The sequence below is a fragment of the Ranitomeya imitator genome, chromosome 3 (genome assembly GCF_032444005.1).
Source record: "Ranitomeya imitator isolate aRanImi1 chromosome 3, aRanImi1.pri, whole genome shotgun sequence".
NCBI classification, from domain to species: domain Eukaryota; kingdom Metazoa; phylum Chordata; class Amphibia; order Anura; family Dendrobatidae; genus Ranitomeya; species Ranitomeya imitator.
In genome coordinates, this window is record NC_091284.1 from 812,104,060 (window position 1) to 812,116,537 (window position 12,478).

Consider the following 12,478-nt stretch of genomic DNA (forward strand, 5'->3'; position numbering starts at 1 on the left):
ATCCTTCTCCCCTGTATGCACGGCTCCCCATCCTTCTCCCCTGTGTGCACGGCTCCCCATCCTTCTCCCCTGTGTGCACGGCTCCCCATCCTTCTCCCCTGTGTACATGGCTCCCCATCCTTCTCCCCTGTGTGCACGGCTCCCCATCCTTCTCCCCTGTGTGCACGGCTCCCCAACCTTCTCCCCTGTGTGCACGGCTCCCCATCCTTCTCCCCTGTGTACATGGCTCCCCATCCTTCTCCCCTGTGTGCATGGCTCCCCATCCTCCCCTGTATGCACGGCTCCCCATCCTTCTCCCCTGTATGCACGGCTCCCCATCCTTCTCCCCTGTGTGCACGACTCCCCATCCTTCTCCCCTGTATGCACGACTCCCCATCCTTCTCCCCTGTATGCATGGCTCCCCATCCTCCTCCCCTGTGTGCACGGCACCCCACTTTTTTCCCTGTCATACTTACCTCTCACCGGCGCGCAGCACAGAACTTCCTGGCATCTCAGCGTCTTCCTTCCTGTCTTCAGCGGTCACATGGTAGCGCTAATTAAGGGTGATGAATATGCGCATATTCATCACCCTTAATGATCGGTACCATGTGACCGCTGAAGACAGGACGGCGCTGAGACGCAGTTGCAGCCACCGCTGGAGGAAGGTGAGTATTACGTCTTCAGGGAGGGAGGGAGGGGGGCGGGAAGGAGGGAGGAGGGGGGGGGCGGGAAGGGGGGAGGGAGGAGGGGGGGCGGAAACTTGACCCCGGAGTTTTATAAAATAAAAAAAATAAAAAAAAGGAAAAAACCTAGCTCAAGGGCGCCCCCCCGCATCCCGCCGCCCTAGGCACGTGCCCTCAAGTGCCTAGTGGCAAATACGGCCCTGGAGGCAGTATTATAGTAGTTATGTTCTTGTACATAGGGGCAGTATTATAGTAGCTATATTCTTGTACATAGGGGCAGTATTATAGCAGTTATATTCTTGTACATAGGAGCAGTATTATAGTAGTTATATTCTTGTACATAGGGGCAGTATTATAGTAGTTATATTCCTGTACATAGGGGCAGTATTATAGTAGCTATATTCTTGTACATAGGGGCAGTATTATAGCAGTTATATTCTTGTACATAGGAGCAGTATTATAGTAGTTATATTCTTGTACATAGGGGCAGTATTATAGTAGTTATATTCCTGTACATAGAGGCAGTATTATAGTAGTTATATTCTTGTACATAGGGGCAGTATTATAGTAGTTATTTTTTTGTACATAGGAGCAGTATTATAGTAGTTATATTCTTGTACATAAGAGCAGTATTATAGTAGCTATATTCTTGTACATAGGGGGCAGTATTATAGTAGTTATATTCCTGTACATAGAGGCAGTATTATAGTAGTTATATTCTTGTACATAGGGGCAGTATTATAGTAGTTATTTTTTTGTACATAGGAGCAGTATTATAGTAGTTATATTCTTGTACATAAGAGCAGTATTATAGTAGCTATATTCTTGTACATAGGGGGCAGTATTATAGTAGTTATATTCTTGTACATAGGGGCAGTATTATAGTAGTTATATTCTTGTACATAGGAGCAGTATTATAGTAGTTATATTCTTGTACATAGGGGCAGTATTATAATAGTTATATTCTTGTACATAGGGGCAGTAGTATAGTAGTCATATTCTTGTACATAGGGGGCAGTATTATAGTAGTTATATTCTTGTACATAGGGGGCAGTATTATAGTAGTTATATTCTTGTACATAGGGGGCAGTATTATAGTAGTTATATTTTTGTACATAGGGGGCAGTATTATAGTAGTTATATTCTTGTATATAGGAGCAGTATTATAGTAGTTATATTCTTGTACATAGGGCAGTATTATTGTCGCTATATTCTTGTACAGAGGATTCTGGTTATCACAGATCTATTAGTTTTTCTTTAAGAAGTCTTACTACTCTGCACTCATTACCTGTATTACTTGGACATATATTTAACTTGCTACATGTATAACAGTCACCTGTCCACTCAATCAATCACACTCAAACCTCTCCACCATGGCCACGACCAAAGAGCTGTCTAAGGACACCAGGGGCGAAATTGTAGACCTGCACAAGGCTGGGGTGGACTGCAAGACAATAGGCAAGCAGCTTGGTGAGAAGGCAACAAATGTTGGAGCAATTATTAGAAAATGGAAGAAATACAAGGTGACTGTCAATCATCCTCAGTCTGGGGCTCCATGCATGATATTGCCATCTGAGGAAAGGTTGATTCCGAGAAAGGTCAGTAATAAGCCCAGAACTCCACGGGAGGACCTGGTCAATGACCTGGAGACAGCTGGGACCACAGTCTTAAATATTACTGTTAATAACATATAAAGTCATGGATTAAAATCAAGGTCCCCCTGTTCACGCCAGCACATGCCCATGTTTGATATCCGCCAATGACCATCTGGATAAACCAGAGGAGGCATGGGAGAAGGTCATATGGTCAGATGAGACCAAAATAGAACTTTTTATATCAACTCCACTCGCTGTGTTTGGAGAAAGTAGAAGAATGAGTACAACCCCAAGAAAACTATCCCAACCGTGAAGCATGGGGGAAGAAACATCAGAATTTGTGGGTGCTTTTCTGCAAAGGGAACAGTACGACTGCACCGAATTTAAGGGCGGATGGATGGGTTCATGTATTGTGACATTTTGGCCAACAACCTCCTTCCCTCAGTAAGAGGATTGAAGATGGGTCGTGGCTGGGTCTTCCAGTATGACAAGGACCTGAAACACACAGGCAGGGCAACTAAGGAGTGGCTCCATAAGAAGCATTTCAAGGTACTGGAGTGACCTAGCCAGTCTCCAGACCTGAACTCAATAGAAGATCTTTGGTGGGAGCAGAAACCATACTTATTTTCCCCAATGTACATCCTACATTGTAGAGTTATACATTTATACGGAACATTGCAATTCAATGTCCAAATATTATCACCATACACAGATAAATATTGAGAAGTTGTAGTTTGATTCTGGGTCCTCCAGTGCGTTGTAGACAATAGGGACCTTGTCAGGCTCGGACAGGCCCCCACTGCTCCAGGGACCCCCCCCCCCCCACGCTCGCCCGCCTCCCTCCCACCCATTCTCCTTGAAGACGATACTCACCTGACCATGCTCCAGCGATGCCTGGTCACGGTGTCTGCAGCTCCTCCTGAATGAGCGGTCACGTGGTACCGCTCATTAATGTCATGAATATGCGCATATTCATGACCTTAATGAGCGGTATCACATGACCGCTCACGCAGGAAGAAGGTGCTACGCAGGAAGAAGGTGCTGCGCCGGGAGTCGGGACGGGAGGGACAGGGGGGACGGGGGGATGAAGGTGAACATAAGCATGCAGGAGTGGGAGCGGGGGGTGGTGGGGTGGTGGAGAGAAGCCATGCATTCACGGGGGGGATATGAGCCAGAGCCATGCATTCAGGAGGGGGGAATATGAGCCATGCATTGGGGGGGGGGAGGGAATATGAGCCATGCATTCGGGGGGGGGGGGGGATATGAGCCAGAGCCATGCATATAGGAGGGGGAATATGAGCCATGCATACAGGAGGGGGGGATATGAGCCAGAGCCATGCATACAGGAGGGGGGAATATGAGCCATGCATTCAGGGGGGTGGGATATGAGCCAGAGCCATGCATTCAGGAGGGGGAATATGAGCAATGCATACAGGAGGGGGGGGGGATATGAGCCAGAGCCATGAATACAGGAGGGGGAATATGAGCCATGCATACAGGAGGGGGGGGGGGAGATATGCGCCAGAGCCATGCATACAGGAGGGGGGAATATGAGCCATGCATTCAGGGGGGTGGGATATGAGCCAGAGCCATGCATTCAGGAGGGGGGAATAAGAGCCATGCATACAGGAGGGGGGGATATGAGCCACTAAGCATACAGGAGGGGGGGGGGTCATTATACAGTATTGAGCATCATGTGGGATCATTATACAGTATGGAGAACTGTGTGTGGCCGTTATACAGTATTGAGCATCATGTGTGGCCATTATACAGTATGGAACATCATGTGTGGCCATTATACAGTATGGAGTATCATGTGTGGCCATTACACAGTATGGAGCACTGTGTGGCCATTATACAGTATGGAGCACTATGTGTGGCCATTATACAGTATGGAGCACTGTGTGGCCATTATACATTATGGAGCATCATGTGTGGCCATTATACAGTATGGAGCATCATGTGTGGCCATTATACACTATGGAGCATCATGTTTGGCCATTATACAGTATGGAGCATCATGTGCGGTCATTATACAGTATGGAGCATCATGTGTGGCCATTATACAGTATGGAGCACTGTGTGGCCATTATACAGTATGGAGCATCATGTGTGGCCATTATACAGTATGGAGCATCATGTGTGGCCATTATACAGTATGGAGCACTGTGTGGCCATTATACAGTATGGAGCATCATGTGTGGCCATTATACAGTATGGAGCATCATGTGTGGCCATTATACAGTATGGAGCATCATGTGTGGCCATTATACAGTATGGAGCATCATGTGTGGCCATTATACAGTATGGAGCATCATGTGTGGCCATTATACAGTATGGAGCATCATGTGTGGCCATTATTCAGTATGGAGCATCATGTGTGGCCATTATACAGTATGGAGCATCATGTGTGGTCATTATACAGTATGGAGCATCATGTGTGGCCATTATACAGTATGGAGCATCATGTGTGGTCATTATACAGTATGGAGCATCATGTGTGGCCATTATTCAGTATGGAGCATCATGTGTGGCCATTATACAGTATTGAGCATCATGTGTGGTCATTATATAGTATGGAGAACTGTGTGTGGCCATTATACAGTATGGAGCGCTATGTGTGGCCATTATATAGTATGGAGCACTGTGTGGCCATTATACAGTATACGGCACTATGTGGCCATTATACATTATGGAGCATCATGTGTGGCCATTATACAGTATTGAGCATCATGTGCAGTCATTATACAGTATGGAGCATCATGTGTGGCCATTATACAGTATGGAGAACTGTGTGTGGCCATTATACAGTATGGAGCGCTATGTGTGGCCATTATATAGTATGGAGCACTGTGTGGCCATTATACAGTATGGAGCACTATGTGGCCATTATACATTATGGAGCATCATGTGTGGCCATTATACAGTATTGAGCATCATGTGCGGTCATTATACAGTATGGAGCATCATGTGTGGCCATTATACAGTATACGGCACTATGTGGCCATTATACATTATGGAGCATCATGTGTGGCCATTATACAGTATTGAGCATCATGTGCAGTCATTATACAGTATGGAGCATCATGTGTGGCCATTATACAGTATGGAGAACTGTGTGTGGCCATTATACAGTATGGAGCACTGTGTGGCCATTATACAGTATGGAGCACTATGTGGCCATTATACATTATGGAGCATCATGTGTGGCCATTATACAGTATTGAGCATCATGTGCAGTCATTATACAGTATGGAGCATCATGTGTGGCTATTGTGTGGCCATATTTCTTTTTGTTTATAATTATTGTATGTAAAACAGTGTGATCAGCAGTGCTAAATGGCTGTGGTTGGGACGTGGATATGGGTGTGACTAGTTGTGAAATGGGTGTGGTCAGAGGCATGGCCTAAAATTTGCGGCAGCGCACTACGCGCGCCGCAAACTTTATACCTCCTTCCCTTCTTCAAAAGTTGGGAGGTATGGTACAACATTTGCCAGATCACGGCAAGTGCCGCAAATCCCATAGGGAATGAATGAGGCTGAACGCAGTGTTCCTGTAAGTGATCCGTTACGCGGCAGATGCAGAAAAACTGCCTGATCTGCTGCAAAATGCGACTTTCACATCAGTGATTCTTGCCAAAGTCACTGCCGATAGTGTCATACTCACCAATGGGGGAGGCAGCACTAAGAGTGCCTAGGGCAGCAGAAAATCTAAATACGGCTACATTATATTCTGTGGGGGGACTGCATTATACTCAGGGTACTACATTATATTATGGGGGGCTACAGTATACTCTATGGGGGGGGGCTGCATTATATTCTATGGTGGAACTGCATTCTCTCAGGGGACTACATTATATTCTGTGAGGGGGCTACCCCAACCCCTGCTACATTATTAAGACATAGTAACATAGTAACATAGTAACATAGTTAGTAAGGCCGAAAAAAGACATTTGTCCATCCAGTTCAGCCTATATTCCATCATAATAAATCCCCAGATCTACGTCCTTCTACAGAACCTAATAATTGTATGATACAATATTGTTCTGCTCCAGGAAGACATCCAGGCCTCTCTTGAACCCCTCGACTGAGTTCGCCATCACCACCTCCTCAGGCAAGCAATTCCAGATTCTCACCGCCCTAACAGTAAAGAATCCTCTTCTATGTTGGCGGAAAAACCTTCTCTCCTCCAGACGCAAAGAATGCCCCCTTGTGCCCGTCACCTTCCTTGGTATAAACAGATCCTCAGCGAGATATTTGTATTGTCCCCTTATATACATGGTTATTAGATCGCCCCTCAGTCGTCTTTTTTCTAGACTAAATAATCCTAATTTCGCTAATCTATCTGGGTATTGTAGTTCTCCCATCCCCTTTATTAATTTTGTTGCCCTCCTTTGTACTCTCTCTAGTTCCATTATATCCTTCCTGAGCACCGGTGCCCAAAACTGGACACAGTACTCCATGTGCGGTCTAACTAGGGATTTGTACAGAGGCAGTATAATGCTCTCATCATGTGTATCCAGACCTCTTTTAATGCACCCCATGATCCTGTTTGCCTTGGCAGCTGCTGCCTGGCACTGGCTGCTCCAGGTAAGTTTATCATTAACTAGGATCCCCAAGTCCTTCTCCCTGTCAGATTTACCCAGTGGTTTCCCGTTCAGTGTGTAATGGTGATATTGATTCCCTCTTCCCATGTGTATAACCTTACATTTATCATTGTTAAACCTCATCTGCCACCTTTCAGCCCAAGTTTCCAACTTATCCAGATCCATCTGTAGCAGAATACTATCTTCTCTTGTATTAACTGCTTTACATAGTTTTGTATCATCTGAAAATATCGATATTTTACTGTGTAAACCTTCTACCAGATCATTAATGAATATGTTGAAGAGTACAGGTCCCAATACTGACCCCTGCGGTACCCCACTGGTCACAGCGACCCAGTTAGAGACTATACCATTTATAACCACCCTCTGCTTTCTATCACTAAGCCAGTTACTAACCCATTTACACACATTTTCCCCCAGACCAAGCATTCTCATTTTGTGTACCAACCTCTTGTGCGGCACGGTATCAAACGCTTTGGAAAAATCGAGATATACCACGTCCAATGACTCACCGACGTGAACTACCTTATATTATACCCCGATAGCGCTTTTTACCGCACAATTGGTGGTCTTGTATCTATTTCTATGTAGCTACATAGTGGGCCCCAAGAATGATTTTCTCTGGTGGGCCCAAGGTGCTCCAGTCCGACGCTGGACCTTGTGCTGAAAAACGACCCTAAAAACAGACTACACCCACTAGAAATGGATCATAGTTCTACACCCTGCCCAGTACAGGCACCATCGAGTGTCAGCTCTTGAGTATACATATATTAATACTGGAATGTGGACTCCTCACCCACCTGTGTCCAGCATATGAGGAAAACTGTTCCTGGATCTCCCCACACCATGCAGCAGCCTGTACAGTTCACAACATTCTATCACCATAGCAACAACTGACTAGCTACATTGAATCTGTGCTGCATTCTATGCTGCCTGCAGTGTTCTAGCGACACCTGCTGGACACTTAAAATGTTACACAACAAGATCTCTGTCCTATGCTTGACATAGGGTATACGTGAGTTCCGTGACCTGGAAAAAATTACCCCAAACCCCTTAAACAGATCTCTTAACAATCTAAAGAATAAACTTCTAACGTACTCAAAACAGCAGACGGAGACATATGTTGGATTTAATTGGCCACAGCAGCCATTTTATTAAATAAAAGATAACAGAACTTTTATGACAACCCAGAATAGGAGGGGCGGTCCTCGAAGCCCCAAAGTTATAAAAAACTCAGTATCCCAAAAACTCCACAATGTTCAGCCCAGGATGAGTCTTACCCCCAGCCGTAAAGCACCAGCTCAGGGATAGATAACAACCAATCCTGGTCCACCGAACCCACCCCCATGCCAGGGGTCCATAAATCCACCTCACGCGGAATAACCGTACCGCGCCTTGTTAAATTCTCTCATGGGGTGTCCAGGACCTCTCAAGATCCCCACCCCATTGAACCACGATTTACCATTTCCACCGACTTCGAGGACCTCCACCCCCGCCACGAACACGAATGGCCTGACACCTTAGCCATTCATGTCCCTCCACACCTTCAAGCTTAATTCAATGCCACTACGGATAGCCAAACACCACATATCATTACCCACCGCGTTCAGGTGCACGCCATCAGCTCTCCAGTAAGCTCCTTGACCCGATTCCAAGTCCACATGTCTCACGGCCAACGCGCCATTCCTCACCATAAACCGAGATATGGCCCTGTTTATTTTAATCCGGGTCCTGTTCACCCCCTCGTGTGATCTAGCACCTCTCCATCTTTTACGGGGAATGATGTCGGACCACACCAACAACACTTTTGGAAACATGACCCAGAACCTCAGGATATCGAATTTGATATCCTTAATCAGCTCCCTACAAGACCGTTTAGCCAAATCATTCCCCCCTAAATGTATCACCACGATCTCCGGCACTCTATCCAGTCTAACAAAACGATGAAATTCAGGTAACCATTCCTTCCACACCATCCCCCTTTTACCGATCCATCGTAAAGTCACTGTCTCTCGAGAAAGACCCAACTGACGACCGTCCGGACGAACCGCAGCACGCAACGCAGCCCATACAACATACGAATGCCCCATGATCCAGACGAGCATCGGATCAGGCCCTGCAACACAGAAAGAAAGGCAACAAACAATTAACTTAACACAGCTTCTAACAATAGGTTTGGGCGAACATACGACTGGAATCTTGAAGATTCCCACCTCCCAATTCTCCGAACCACATCCTCACCAAGGCCCCACCTAGCGGCCTCAGTCGCTGCCCCGATCCTGAAGGAGTGACCACTATATTGTGTTGCAGGTAAGCCCGCTGCCGCCAAACATTTCCTAAAAACAGAAATAAACTGAAAACGGGACAAGAAAGACCCATTTTCGTGCACCAAGAATGGCTCGTCTAACACCCCGCCCTTTGCCATGTACTTCTTCACGGATGCCACCGGGCACACCGGGGATCCTTCAACATTGAACAACACCACTTTGCACCCTTTCCCATACACGTCCGTTTTGGAAGCCTTAATAAACACTACCACCTTATTCCCTTCGACATCCACGTTTTCTCTTAACAAAATACCTTTTTTACTAACGGACGGGCTAACCAACTCACCTAACCGAAATGCCCCAAAGAAGGCCAAAGAAAAGGCTGCACAGAACAGAACCACTTCCCATTCGGAAAAACACACCTCTTGCAACTTCCGCTCAATGGCTGAAAGCACCTCATAGGACACGGGTCGGCGACCGTCCGAAGCCTTCCAGCCTTTCTTCCAACCCCGAACAACTTGCCGAACCAAGAAGGATTTCGTTATATCCTTACCCCCCCTCCATTTAAGGTTGAAGGCTAGCCCCGCCAGAAACTTATTCAAACGTGTCACAGACCAACCTGCCTCCCAATGATGACCTAAGAACAACAACAAACCATACTCCTCCTCCACATCCTGGTCCATACTTGACATCCAGGATTCCCACAAGCTCCAAGCCTGATTATAATGAGACCAAGATGAATCCGCGAGCGATTTGGTAAATAACTCTGTTACGGCCCTCGCGGCAGGTTCCACAACTCCACTGGACAATCCCGGCCCGCGCTCTCCGCCTGTGGTGCCAAATCCCGGAAAAGCTGCCACTGAAATTGAGAAAGAGCAACAACTATTGGATCAGGCGCTGACAAGCTAACTTCAGATACAATCCATAAGTTAAACTTAAGACCCAGGAAAACCAAGTGCTGCAAGACCTTCACTACTGCAGGCGTAGCCGCTGACAACGAGTTTACCGCCGTCACCGTTCCAACATGCTCACAATGAAAAGAAATCTTCAAATTCCTCAATTTGTCACCCCACAGGGCCAACGCAACTACCCTGGGGAACAAATGCAACAGTAGCCGGTTGTTTGTTAACCCCTCCTCCTTCCATTCTTCCGGCCAAGCCGCTGCTGACCATCTACCATGAAAGAAAAGACCAAAGCCACTCATTTCAACGACATGCACCAAAATGCCCAAGGAGGTAGCATCTGCCACCGGCTGAATCCACAGAGATCTGCTATTGTACTCGTCCAGAAAATCCGCCCACATCTTCAAATCGTCCCGAAACTCTTTCTTTATCCTGATGAAATGCAAAGGGGACTTTACCCCTACTGTTGCCAAGGATAGGCGGCGGCAGAACGCTCGACCCATCGGCATGATCCTACATGCAAAGTTCAGTTTCCCTAACAACGATTGCAAACTGCGCAAATTTATCTTCTTCAAACCAATCGTATTAACCACATCTTGGCGCAACGCGGTAACCTTGTCTGCAGGTAGCCTACATTCCATTGCTACCGTGTCGATTTCAATGCCTAGGAAGCTCAACACTGTCACCGGACCAACTGTTTTATCCTCCGCCAAAGGCACCCCGAAGTTTTTTGTCACACTCTCCATTGTATGCAACAAAATCGAACAATCTGCTGATTCCGCTGGCCCTATAAACAGAAAGTCATCCAGATAGTGCGAACATGAGCGTATTCCAGACACATCTTTCACCACCCATTCTAGGAACGTGCTGAAGGCCTCAAAGTAAGCACATGAAATCGAGCAACCCATGGGAAGACAACGATCAACAAAGAAGCCGCCATCCCAAAAACAACCCAATAAATGCAAACTGTCAGGATGAACTGGCAACAAACGAAAGGCCGCTTCGATGTCGGTCTTAGCCAGCTTAGCCCCCTTTCCACATGCTCTAACCCACTCCATCGCTGAATCGAATGATAAGTACGACACCGAACTCAACTCGGGATCAATACCATCATTAACCGAAGATCCCTTCGGAAATGACAGGTGATGGATTAACCTAAATTTATTAGGTTCTTTCTTAGGGACCACGCCAAGAGGTGACACCCTCAGATTTGCAATCGGAGGGGCGACAAACGGGCCTGCCATTCTTCCCAGAGCAACTTCCTTATTCAACTTCTCCGACACGACCTCCGGGAATTGTAACGCCGATTTCAAATTTTTTCTTTTTAAACTAACATCCTGCTCAACATAAGGGATTTTGAAACCCTCCTTAAAACCGTCGCGCAATAAAACTGCAGCTGACCTATCAGGGTATCTACTTAGAAAGGCCTCCATCACGACCCACTGCACCGGAGTCACCCCTTTTGTCAGCTGAATCTCCAACTTTTTTCCTGTTACCCCTGAAACATTTTGAAGCGCTATGCACCCCCCCGCAGGTTGAACACTCGTGCCTATATTTACACTTGCTCCCGAATCTGCATATGCCATCATTGAAGGCGAAACACAGTCCCTTCTGCAAAGCCGCCGAGTGTCCTGACTGCCCTGAACTCCCGGCGCCCCCGTGAAAAGGCTGGCTAGTCTGACCTAAACGGGACGGGACCATAACTCTCATCCACAACGCTATGTCCTTGTGATCCCACCTGATACTTGGCCTAAAAGCCTTACGCTGACGAAACTGTTCGTCATAGCGTAACCAACCCTGTCCCCCATAGGTCCTGTAAGCCTCCCCTATGGCATCTAAGTAACAAAATAATGCCGAGCAATTTTCCGGGGCCTTCTCCCCGATTATGCTAGCCATAATAGCGAAAGCTTGCAGCCAATTTGAAAATGATCTGGGAATCAGCCTATATCTCCGTTTCTCCTCATCTTCTTTTTTAGAGTCCTCCCTTCTAGGTCTATCCAAATTAAATCTCTCTAGGGGTAAAAGAGAAAATATTTCTATGTACTCCCCTTTCCAGATTTTTTCCCTAACCTCTTGTTTTAAATGTGCCCCTAACGGGCCCTCGAAGCAGACATAGACCTCCCCCCTAGCCGCATCGTCTAGTTGCGGTACATCCTCCTTTTCCTTATCCTGCAAAGCTCCCTCACCTGGTGCATCAATTCCTGACCCAGGCCCTGGTGCTGTTCCGTCCTTCTCCCTTGATGAGCTCCCCGTGTCTGCCGCAGGACCCGCACTGCTGGATGTACCCGTAACTTCAGACAACTGTCTAGACCCCTCAAACGACCCCGTATTTCCCAACCAAGCAGCTGACGGCAAAGACCCCCTGCTAAGACCGGACCCCCACAAGCCCGCTAGCTCCCCTAAACCTCTAAGGATTAAACCCATACCCCCGCTAGCAACTCCCGA

The 12,478-nt window shown here is 46.9% G+C and overlaps 1 protein-coding gene across 1 annotated transcript in view; it reads right to left on the bottom strand.

Annotated features, from left to right (window-relative positions):
* Nucleotides 1-7,749, bottom strand: part of CCDC83 (coiled-coil domain containing 83) — a 45,839-nt gene extending 38,090 nt beyond the window's left edge. Inside the window, exon 1 of the mRNA XM_069759294.1 lies at nt 7,665-7,749. The gene's annotated coding sequence lies outside the window, so the exon portion shown is untranslated. The remainder of the gene's footprint in view (nt 1-7,664) is intronic.
* Nucleotides 7,750-12,478: the final 4,729 nt, after the last annotated feature.